This window comes from Xylocopa sonorina, chromosome 6 (genome assembly GCF_050948175.1).
Source record: "Xylocopa sonorina isolate GNS202 chromosome 6, iyXylSono1_principal, whole genome shotgun sequence".
Taxonomy (NCBI): domain Eukaryota; kingdom Metazoa; phylum Arthropoda; class Insecta; order Hymenoptera; family Apidae; genus Xylocopa; species Xylocopa sonorina.
In genome coordinates, this window is record NC_135198.1 from 657,725 (window position 1) to 671,312 (window position 13,588).

The window sequence follows — 13,588 nt, forward strand, 5'->3', positions numbered from 1 at the left end:
GTAGCAATAGAGTTCAAATGCTTCTTAAAACGAGATATTGCATCTCATATCTATGTTTCGTGATAAGATATAATATTCATTGCGAAGTGTTATGCATTCCTCGTCTACACTTCAAATGAATGTAAATACGACACTTCCTTGCTCGGAAATAGCGTCTGGAGATGTGTAGGTATCGTAGCGATAGAGTTCTAATGCTTCTTAAAACGCGATATCGCATCTCATTTCCATGTATCATGGTAAGATATAATATGATTTGCGAAGTGTTATGTATTCCTCGTCTACACTTCATATGAATGTAAATGCGGCACTTCCTTGCAAGGAAATAGCGTTTGCAGATGTCTACCTATCGTAGCAATAGAGATCTAATGCTTCTTAAAACGCGATATCGCATCTCATTTCTATGTTTCATGGTAAGATATAATATGATTTGCGAAGTGTTATGTATTCCTCGTCTACACTTCAAATGAATGCACATGCGACACTTCCTTGCAAGGATATAGCGTTTGCAGATGTCTACGTATCGTAGCAATAGATTTCTAATGCTTCTTAAAACGCGATATCGCATCTCATTTCTATGTTTCATGGTAACATGTAATATGATTCTCGAAGTGTTATGTATTCCTCGTCTACACTTCATATGAATGTAAATGCGGCACTTCCTTGCAAGGAAATAGCGTTTGCAGATGTCTACCTATCGTAGCAATAGAGTTCTAATGCTTCTTAAAACGCGATATCGCATCTTATTTCTATGTTTCATGGTAAGATATAATATGATTTGCGAAGTGTTATGTATTCCTCGTCTACACTTCAAATGAATGCAAATGCGGCACTTCCTTGCAAGGAAATAGCGTTTGCAGATGTCTACCTATCGTAGCAATAGAGTTCTAATGCTTCTTAAAACGCGATATCGCATCTTATTTCTATGTTTCATGGTAAGATATAATATGATTTGCGAAGTGTTATGTATTCCTCGTCTACACTTCAAATGAATGTAAATGCGACACTTCCTTGAAAGGAAATAGCGTCTACAGATGTCTAGGTATCGTAGCGATAGTGTTCTAGTGCTTCTCAACACACAATATCGCATCTCATTTCTATGTTTCATGGTAAGATATAATATGATTTGCGAAGTGTCCTGTATTCCTCGTCTACACTTCAAATGAATGTAAATGCGACACTTCCTCGCTAGGAAAGAGCGTTTGCAGATGTCTACGTATCGTAGCAATAGAGTTCTTATGATTCTTAAAACGCGATATCGCATCTCATTTTTATGTTTCGTGGTAAGATATAATATGATTTGCGAAGTGTCATGTATTCCTCGTCTACACTTCAAATGAATGTAAATGCGACACTTCCTTGCAAAGAAATAGTGTTTGCAGATGTCTACGTATCGTAGCAATAGATTTCTAATGCTTCTTAAAACGCGATATCGCATCTCATATCTATGTTTCATGATAAGATATAATATACATTGCGAAGTGTTATGCATTCCTCGTATACGATTCAAATGAATGTAAATGCGACACTTCCTTGCAAGGAAATAGCGTTTGCAGTTGTCTACGTATCGTAGCAATAGAGTTCTTATGATTCTTAAAACGCGATATAGCATCTAATTTCTATGTTTCATGGTAAGATATAATATGATTTGCGAAGTGTTACCTACTCCTCGTCTACACTTCAAATGAATGTAAATGCGACACTTCCTTGAAAGGAAATAGCGTCTGCAGATGTCTAGGTATCGTAGCGATAGAGTTCTAATGCTTCTCAACACACAATATCGCATCTCATTTCTATGTTTCATGGTAAGATATAATATGATTTGCGAAGCGTTACGTATTCCTCGCCTACACTTCATATGAATGTAAATGCGACACTTCCTTGCAAGGAAATAGCGTTTGCAGATGTCTACCTATCGTAGCAATAGAGTTCTTATGATTCTTAAAACGCGATATCGCATCTCATTTCTATGTTTCATGGTAAGATATAATATGATTTGCGAAGTGTTACGTATTCCTCGTCTACACTTCAAATGAATGTAAATGCGACACTTCCTTGCAAAGAAATAGTGTTTGCAGATGTCTACGTATCGTAGCAATAGATTTCTAATGCTCCTTAAGACGCGATATCGCATCTCATATCTATGTTTCATGATACGATACAATATACATTGCGAAGTGTTATACATTCCTCGTCTACACTTCAAATGAATGTAAATGCGACACTTCCTCGCTAGGAAAGAGCGTTTGCAGATGTCTACGTATCGTAGCAATAGAGTTCTTATGATTCTTAAAACGCGATATCGCATCTCATTTTTATGTTTCGTGGTAAGATATAATATGATTTGCGATGTGTTACCTACTCCTCGTCTACACTTCAAATGAATGTAAATGCGACACTTCCTTGAAAGGAAATAGCGTCTGCAGATGTCTAGGTATCGTAGCGATAGAGTTCTAATGCTTCTCAACACACAATATCGCATCTCATTTCTATGTTTCATGGTAAGATATAATATGATTTGCGAAGCGTTACGTATTCCTCGTCTACACTTCATATGAATGTAAATGCGACACTTCCTTGCAAAGAAATAGTGTTTGCAGATGTCTACGTATCGTAGCAATAGATTTCTAATGCTTCTTAAAACGCGATATCGCATCTCATATCTATGTTTCATGATAAGATATAATATACATTGCGAAGTGTTATGCATTCCTCGTATACGATTCAAATGAATGTAAATGCGACACTTCCTTGCAAGGAAATAGCGTTTGCAGTTGTCTACGTATCGTAGCAATAGAGTTCTTATGATTCTTAAAACGCGATATCGCATCTAATTTCTATGTTTCATGGTAAGATATAATATGATTTGCGAAGTGTTATGTATTCCTCGTATACACTTCAAATGAATGTGAATGCGACACTTCCACGCTAGGAAATAGCGTTTTCAGATGTCTACGTATAGTAGCAGTGGAGTTCTTATGATACTTAAAACGCGATATCGCATCTCATTTCTATGTTTCATGGTAAGATATAATATGATTTGCGAAGTGTTATGTATTCCTCGTATACACTCCAAATGAATGTGAATGCGACACTTCCTCGCTAGGAAATAGCGTTTTCAGATGTCCACGTATCGTAACAATAGTGTTCCTATGATTCTTAAAACGCGATATCGCATCTCATTTTTATGTTTCGTGGTAAGATATAATATGATTTGCGAAGTGTTACCTACTCCTCGTCTACACTTCAAATGAATGTAAATGCGACACTTCCTTGAAAGGAAATAGCGCATGCAGATGTCTAGGTATCGAGCGATAGAGTTCTAATGCTTCTCAACACACAATATCGCATCTCATTTCTATGTTTCATGGTAAGATATAATATGATTTGCGAAGCGTTACGTATTCCTCGTCTACACTTCAAATGAATGTAAATGCGACACTTCCTCGCTAGGAAAGAGCGTTTGCAGATGTCTACGTATCGTAGCAATAGAGTTCTTATGATTCTTAAAACGCGATATCGCATCTCATTTTTATGTTTCGTGGTAAGATATAATATGATTTGCGAAGTGTCATGTATTCCTCGTCTACACTTCAAATGAATGTAAATGCGACACTTCCTTGCAAAGAAATAGTGTTTGCAGATGTCTACGTATCGTAGCAATAGATTTCTAATGCTTCTTAAAACGCGATATCGCATCTCATATCTATGTTTCATGATAAGATATAATATACATTGCGAAGTGTTATGCATTCCTCGTATACGATTCAAATGAATGTAAATGCGACACTTCCTTGCAAGGAAATAGCGTTTGCAGTTGTCTACGTATCGTAGCAATAGAGTTCTTATGATTCTTAAAACGCGATATAGCATCTAATTTCTATGTTTCATGGTAAGATATAATATGATTTGCGAAGTGTTACCTACTCCTCGTCTACACTTCAAATGAATGTAAATGCGACACTTCCTTGAAAGGAAATAGCGTCTGCAGATGTCTAGGTATCGTAGCGATAGAGTTCTAATGCTTCTCAACACACAATATCGCATCTCATTTCTATGTTTCATGGTAAGATATAATATGATTTGCGAAGCGTTACGTATTCCTCGCCTACACTTCATATGAATGTAAATGCGACACTTCCTTGCAAGGAAATAGCGTTTGCAGATGTCTACCTATCGTAGCAATAGAGTTCTTATGATTCTTAAAACGCGATATCGCATCTCATTTCTATGTTTCATGGTAAGATATAATATGATTTGCGAAGTGTTACGTATTCCTCGTCTACACTTCAAATGAATGTAAATGCGACACTTCCTTGCAAAGAAATAGTGTTTGCAGATGTCTACGTATCGTAGCAATAGATTTCTAATGCTTCTTAAGACGCGATATCGCATCTCATATCTATGTTTCATGATACGATACAATATACATTGCGAAGTGTTATGCATTCCTCGTATACGATTCAAATGAATGTAAATGCGACACTTCCTTGCAAGGAAATAGCGTTTGCAGTTGTCTACGTATCGTAGCAATAGAGTTCTTATGATTCTTAAAACGCGATATCGCATCTAATTTCTATGTTTCATGGTAAGATATAATATGATTTGCGAAGTGTTATGTATTCCTCGTATACACTTCAAATGAATGTGAATGCGACACTTCCACGCTAGGAAATAGCGTTTTCAGATGTCTACGTATAGTAGCAGTGGAGTTCTTATGATACTTAAAACGCGATATCGCATCTCATTTCTATGTTTCATGGTAAGATATAATATGATTTGCGAAGTGTTATGTATTCCTCGTATACACTCCAAATGAATGTGAATGCGACACTTCCTCGCTAGGAAATAGCGTTTTCAGATGTCCACGTATCGTAACAATAGTGTTCCTATGATTCTTAAAACGCGATATCGCATCTCATTTTTATGTTTCGTGGTAAGATATAATATGATTTGCGAAGTGTTACCTACTCCTCGTCTACACTTCAAATGAATGTAAATGCGACACTTCCTTGAAAGGAAATAGCGCATGCAGATGTCTAGGTATCGAGCGATAGAGTTCTAATGCTTCTCAACACACAATATCGCATCTCATTTCTATGTTTCATGGTAAGATATAATATGATTTGCGAAGCGTTACGTATTCCTCGTCTACACTTCATATGAATGTAAATGCGACACTTCCTTGCAAGGAAATAGCGTTTGCAGATGTCTACCTATCGTAGCAATAGAGTTCTTATGATTCTTAAAACGCGATATCGCATCTCATTTCTATGTTTCATGGTAAGATATAATATGATTTGCGAAGTGTCATGTATTCCTTTTCTACACTTCAAATGAATGTAAATGCGACACTTCCTTGCTAGGAAATAGCGTCTGCAGATGTCTAGGTATCGTAGCAATAGAGTTCAAATGCTTCTTAAAACGAGATATTGCATCTCATATCTATGTTTCGTGATAAGATATAATATTCATTGCGAAGTGTTATGCATTCCTCGTATACGATTCAAATGAATGTAAATGAGACACTTCCTTGCTAGGAAATAGCGTTTTCAGATGTCTACGTATCGTAACAATAGTGTTCCTATGATTCTTAAAACGCGATATCGCATCTCATTTTTATGTTTCGTGGTAAGACATAATATGATTTGCGAAGTGTTACCTACTCCTCGTCTACACTTCAAATGAATGTAAATGCGACACTTCCTTGAAAGGAAATAGCGCATGCAGATGTCTAGGTATCGTAGCGATAGAGTTCTAATGCTTCTCAACACACAATATCGCATCTCATTTCTATGTTTCATGGTAAGATATAATATGATTTGCGAAGCGTTACGTATTCCTCGTCTACACTTCATATGAATGTAAATGCGACACTTCCTTGCAAGGAAATAGCGTTTGCAGATGTCTACCTATCGTAGCAATAGAGTTGTTATGATTCTTAAAACGCGATATCGCATCTCATTTCTATGTTTCATGGTAAGATATAATATGATTTGCGAAGTGTTACGTATTCCTCGTCTACACTTCAAATGAATGTAAATGCGACACTTCCTTGCAAAGAAATAGTGTTTGCAGATGTCTACGTATCGTAGCAATAGAGTTCAAATGCTTCTTAAAACGAGATATTGCATCTCATATCTATGTTTCATGATAAGATATAATATTCATTGCGAAGTGTTATGCATTCCTCGTCTACACTTCAAATGAATGTAAATGCGACACTTCCTTGCTAGGAAATAGCGTCTGGAGATGTGTAGGTATCGTAGCGATAGAGTTCTAATGCTTCTTAAAACGCGATATCGCATCTCATTTCCATGTATCATGGTAAGATATAATATGATTTGCGAAGTGTTATGTATTCCTCGTCTACACTTCATATGAATGTAAATGCGGCACTTCCTTGCAAGGAAATAGCGTCTGCAGATGTCTAGGTATCGTAGCGATAGAGTTCTAATGCTTCTTAAAACGCGATATCGCATCTCATTTCTATGTATCGTGGAAAGATATAATATGATTTGCGAAGTGTTATGTATTCCTCGTCTACACTTCAAATGAATGTAAATGCGACACTTCCTTGAAAGGAAATAGCGTCTACAGATGTCTAGGTATCGTAGCGATAGTGTTCTAGTGCTTCTCAACACACAATATCGCATCTAATTTCTATGTTTCATGGTAAGATATAATATGATTTGCGAAGTGTCCTGTATTCCTCGTCTACACTTCAAATGAATGTAAATGCGACACTTCCTCGCTAGGAAAGAGCGTTTGCAGATGTCTACGTATCGTAGCAATAGAGTTCTTATGATTCTTAAAACGCGATATCGCATCTCATTTTTATGTTTCGTGGTAAGATATAATATGATTTGCGAAGTGTCATGTATTCCTCGTCTACACTTCAAATGAATGTAAATGCGACACTTCCTCGCTAGGAAAGAGCGTTTGCAGATGTCTACGTATCGTAGCAATAGAGTTCTTATGATTCTTAAAACGCGATATCGCATCTCATTTTTATGTTTCGTGGTAAGATATAATATGATTTGCGAAGTGTTACCTACTCCTCGTCTACACTTCAAATGAATGTAAATGCGACACTTCCTTGAAAGGAAATAGCGTCTGCAGATGTCTAGGTATCGTAGCGATAGAGTTCTAATGCTTCTCAACACACAATATCGCATCTCATTTCTATGTATCATGGTAAGATATAATATGATTTGCGAAGCGTTACGTATTCCTCGTCTACACTTCATATGAATGTAAATGCGGCACTTCCTTGCAAGGAAATAGCGTTTGCAGATGTCTACCTATCGTAGCAATAGAGTTCTTATGATTCTTAAAACGCGATATCGCATCTCATTTCTATGTTTCATGGTAAGATATAATATGATTTGCGAAGTGTTACGTATTCCTCGTCTACACTTCAAATGAATGTAAATGCGACACTTCCTAGCAAGGAAATAGCGTTTGCAGATGTCTACGTATAGTAGCAATAGATTTCTAATGCTTCTTAAAACGCGATATCGCATCTCATTTCTATGTTTCATGGTAAGATATAATATGATTTGCGAAGTGTTACCTACTCCTCGTCTACACTTCAAATGAATGTAAATGCGACACTTCCTTGAAAGGAAATAGCGTCTGCAGTTGTCTAGGTATCGTAGCGATAGAGTTCTAATGCTTCTCAACACACAATATCGCATCTCATTTCTATGTTTCATGGTAAGATATAATATGATTTGCGAAGTGTTATGTATTCCTCGTATACACTTCAAATGAATGTGAATGCGACACTTCCTCGCTAGGAAATAGCGTTTTCAGATGTCTACGTATCGTAACAATAGTGTTCCTATGATTCTTAAAACGCGATATCGTATCTCATTTCTATGTTTCATGGTAAGATATAATATGATTTGCGAAGTGTTATGTATTCCTCGTCTACACTTCAAATGAATGTAAATGCGACACTTCCTTGCTAGGAAATAGCGTCTGCAGATGTCTAGGTATCGTAGCGATAGAGTTCTAATGCTTCTTAAAACGCGATATCGCATCTCATTTCTATGTATCATGGTAAGATATAATATGATTTGCGAAGTGTTACGTATTCCTCGTCTACACTTCAAATGATTGTAAATGCGACACTTCCTTGCTAGGAAATAGCGTCTGCAGATGTCTAGGTATCGTAGCAATAGAGTTCAAATGCTTCTTAAAACGAGATATTGCATCTCATATCTATGTTTCGTGATAAGATATAATATTCATTGCGAAGTGTTATGCATTCCTCGTCTACACTTCAAATGAATGTAAATGCGACACTTCCTTGCTAGGAAATAGCGTCTGGAGATGTGTAGGTATCGTAGCGATAGAGTTCTAATGCTTCTTAAAACGCGATATCGCATCTCATTTCCATGTATCATGGTAAGATATAATATGATTTGCGAAGTGTTATGTATTCCTCGTCTACACTTCAAATGAATGCACATGCGACACTTCCTTGCAAGGATATAGCGTTTGCAGATGTCTACGTATCGTAGCAATAGATTTCTAATGCTTCTTAAAACGCGATATCGCATCTCATTTCTATGTTTCATGATAAGATATAATATACATTGCGAAGTGTTATGCATTCCTCGTATACGATTCAAATGAATGTAAATGCGACACTTCCTTGCAAGGAAATAGCGTTTGCAGTTGTCTACGTATCGTAGCAATAGAGTTCTTATGATTCTTAAAACGCGATATCGCATCTAATTTCTATGTTTCATGGTAAGATATAATATGATTTGCGAAGTGTTATGTATTCCTCGTATACACTTCAAATGAATGTGAATGCGACACTTCCACGCTAGGAAATAGCGTTTTCAGATGTCTACGTATAGTAGCAGTGGAGTTCTTATGATACTTAAAACGCGATATCGCATCTCATTTCTATGTTTCATGGTAAGATATAATATGATTTGCGAAGTGTTATGTATTCCTCGTATACACTCCAAATGAATGTGAATGCGACACTTCCTCGCTAGGAAATAGCGTTTTCAGATGTCCACGTATCGTAACAATAGTGTTCCTATGATTCTTAAAACGCGATATCGCATCTCATTTTTATGTTTCGTGGTAAGATATAATATGATTTGCGAAGTGTTACCTACTCCTCGTCTACACTTCAAATGAATGTAAATGCGACACTTCCTTGAAAGGAAATAGCGCATGCAGATGTCTAGGTATCGAGCGATAGAGTTCTAATGCTTCTCAACACACAATATCGCATCTCATTTCTATGTTTCATGGTAAGATATAATATGATTTGCGAAGCGTTACGTATTCCTCGTCTACACTTCATATGAATGTAAATGCGACACTTCCTTGCAAGGAAATAGCGTTTGCAGATGTCTACCTATCGTAGCAATAGAGTTCTTATGATTCTTAAAACGCGATATCGCATCTCATTTCTATGTTTCATGGTAAGATATAATATGATTTGCGAAGTGTCATGTATTCCTTTTCTACACTTCAAATGAATGTAAATGCGACACTTCCTTGCTAGGAAATAGCGTCTGCAGATGTCTAGGTATCGTAGCGATAGAGTTCTAATGCTTCTTAAAACGCGATATCGCATCTCATTTCTATGTATCATGGTAAGATATAATATGATTTGCGAAGTGTTACGTATTCCTCGTCTACACTTCAAATGATTGTAAATGCGACACTTCCTTGCTAGGAAATAGCGTCTGCAGATGTCTAGGTATCGTAGCAATAGAGTTCAAATGCTTCTTAAAACGAGATATTGCATCTCATATCTATGTTTCGTGATAAGATATAATATTCATTGCGAAGTGTTATGCATTCCTCGTCTACACTTCAAATGAATGTAAATGCGACACTTCCTTGCTAGGAAATAGCGTCTGGAGATGTGTAGGTATCGTAGCGATAGAGTTCTAATGCTTCTTAAAACGCGATATCGCATCTCATTTCCATGTATCATGGTAAGATATAATATGATTTGCGAAGTGTTATGTATTCCTCGTCTACACTTCATATGAATGTAAATGCGGCACTTCCTTGCAAGGAAATAGCGTCTGCAGATGTCTAGGTATCGTAGCGATAGAGTTCTAATGCTTCTTAAAACGCGATATCGCATCTCATTTCTATGTATCGTGGAAAGATATAATATGATTTGCGAAGTGTTATGTATTCCTCGTCTACACTTCAAATGAATGTAAATGCGACACTTCCTTGAAAGGAAATAGCGTCTACAGATGTCTAGGTATCGTAGCGATAGTGTTCTAGTGCTTCTCAACACACAATATCGCATCTAATTTCTATGTTTCATGGTAAGATATAATATGATTTGCGAAGTGTCCTGTATTCCTCGTCTACACTTCAAATGAATGTAAATGCGACACTTCCTCGCTAGGAAAGAGCGTTTGCAGATGTCTACGTATCGTAGCAATAGAGTTCTTATGATTCTTAAAACGCGATATCGCATCTCATTTTTATGTTTCGTGGTAAGATATAATATGATTTGCGAAGTGTCATGTATTCCTCGTCTACACTTCAAATGAATGTAAATGCGACACTTCCTCGCTAGGAAAGAGCGTTTGCAGATGTCTACGTATCGTAGCAATAGAGTTCTTATGATTCTTAAAACGCGATATCGCATCTCATTTTTATGTTTCGTGGTAAGATATAATATGATTTGCGAAGTGTTACCTACTCCTCGTCTACACTTCAAATGAATGTAAATGCGACACTTCCTTGAAAGGAAATAGCGTCTGCAGATGTCTAGGTATCGTAGCGATAGAGTTCTAATGCTTCTCAACACACAATATCGCATCTCATTTCTATGTATCATGGTAAGATATAATATGATTTGCGAAGCGTTACGTATTCCTCGTCTACACTTCATATGAATGTAAATGCGGCACTTCCTTGCAAGGAAATAGCGTTTGCAGATGTCTACCTATCGTAGCAATAGAGTTCTTATGATTCTTAAAACGCGATATCGCATCTCATTTCTATGTTTCATGGTAAGATATAATATGATTTGCGAAGTGTTACGTATTCCTCGTCTACACTTCAAATGAATGTAAATGCGACACTTCCTAGCAAGGAAATAGCGTTTGCAGATGTCTACGTATAGTAGCAATAGATTTCTAATGCTTCTTAAAACGCGATATCGCATCTCATTTCTATGTTTCATGGTAAGATATAATATGATTTGCGAAGTGTTACCTACTCCTCGTCTACACTTCAAATGAATGTAAATGCGACACTTCCTTGAAAGGAAATAGCGTCTGCAGTTGTCTAGGTATCGTAGCGATAGAGTTCTAATGCTTCTCAACACACAATATCGCATCTCATTTCTATGTTTCATGGTAAGATATAATATGATTTGCGAAGTGTTATGTATTCCTCGTATACACTTCAAATGAATGTGAATGCGACACTTCCTCGCTAGGAAATAGCGTTTTCAGATGTCTACGTATCGTAACAATAGTGTTCCTATGATTCTTAAAACGCGATATCGTATCTCATTTCTATGTTTCATGGTAAGATATAATATGATTTGCGAAGTGTTATGTATTCCTCGTCTACACTTCAAATGAATGTAAATGCGACACTTCCTTGCTAGGAAATAGCGTCTGCAGATGTCTAGGTATCGTAGCGATAGAGTTCTAATGCTTCTTAAAACGCGATATCGCATCTCATTTCTATGTATCATGGTAAGATATAATATGATTTGCGAAGTGTTACGTATTCCTCGTCTACACTTCAAATGATTGTAAATGCGACACTTCCTTGCTAGGAAATAGCGTCTGCAGATGTCTAGGTATCGTAGCAATAGAGTTCAAATGCTTCTTAAAACGAGATATTGCATCTCATATCTATGTTTCGTGATAAGATATAATATTCATTGCGAAGTGTTATGCATTCCTCGTCTACACTTCAAATGAATGTAAATGCGACACTTCCTTGCTAGGAAATAGCGTCTGGAGATGTGTAGGTATCGTAGCGATAGAGTTCTAATGCTTCTTAAAACGCGATATCGCATCTCATTTCCATGTATCATGGTAAGATATAATATGATTTGCGAAGTGTTATGTATTCCTCGTCTACACTTCAAATGAATGCACATGCGACACTTCCTTGCAAGGATATAGCGTTTGCAGATGTCTACGTATCGTAGCAATAGATTTCTAATGCTTCTTAAAACGCGATATCGCATCTCATTTCTATGTTTCATGATAAGATATAATATACATTGCGAAGTGTTATGCATTCCTCGTATACGATTCAAATGAATGTAAATGCGACACTTCCTTGCAAGGAAATAGCGTTTGCAGTTGTCTACGTATCGTAGCAATAGAGTTCTTATGATCCTTAAAACGCGATATCGCATCTCATTTCTATGTTTCATGGTAAGATATAATATGATTTGCGAAGTGTTATGTATTCCTCGTATACACTCCAAATGAATGTGAATGCGACACTTCCTCGCTAGGAAATAGCGTTTTCAGATGTCCACGTATCGTAACAATAGTGTTCCTATGATTCTTAAAACGCGATATCGCATCTCATTTTTATGTTTCGTGGTAAGATATAATATGATTTGCGAAGTGTTACCTACTCCTCGTCTACACTTCAAATGAATGTAAATGCGACACTTCCTTGAAAGGAAATAGCGCATGCAGATGTCTAGGTATCGAGCGATAGAGTTCTAATGCTTCTCAACACACAATATCGCATCTCATTTCTATGTTTCATGGTAAGATATAATATGATTTGCGAAGCGTTACGTATTCCTCGTCTACACTTCATATGAATGTAAATGCGACACTTCCTTGCAAGGAAATAGCGTTTGCAGATGTCTACCTATCGTAGCAATAGAGTTCTTATGATTCTTAAAACGCGATATCGCATCTCATTTCTATGTTTCATGGTAAGATATAATATGATTTGCGAAGTGTCATGTATTCCTTTTCTACACTTCAAATGAATGTAAATGCGACACTTCCTTGCTAGGAAATAGCGTCTGCAGATGTCTAGGTATCGTAGCAATAGAGTTCAAATGCTTCTTAAAACGAGATATTGCATCTCATATCTATGTTTCGTGATAAGATATAATATTCATTGCGAAGTGTTATGCATTCCTCGTATACGATTCAAATGAATGTAAATGAGACACTTCCTTGCTAGGAAATAGCGTTTTCAGATGTCTACGTATCGTAACAATAGTGTTCCTATGATTCTTAAAACGCGATATCGCATCTCATTTTTATGTTTCGTGGTAAGATATAATATGATTTGCGAAGTGTTACCTACTCCTCGTCTACACTTCAAATGAATGTAAATGCGACACTTCCTTGAAAGGAAATAGCGCATGCAGATGTCTAGGTATCGTAGCGATAGAGTTCTAATGCTTCTCAACACACAATATCGCATCTCATTTCTATGTTTCATGGTAAGATATAATATGATTTGCGAAGCGTTACGTATTCCTCGTCTACACTTCATATGAATGTAAATGCGACACTTCCTCGCTAGGAAATAGCGTTTTCAGATGTCTACGTATCGTAACAATAGTGTTCCTATG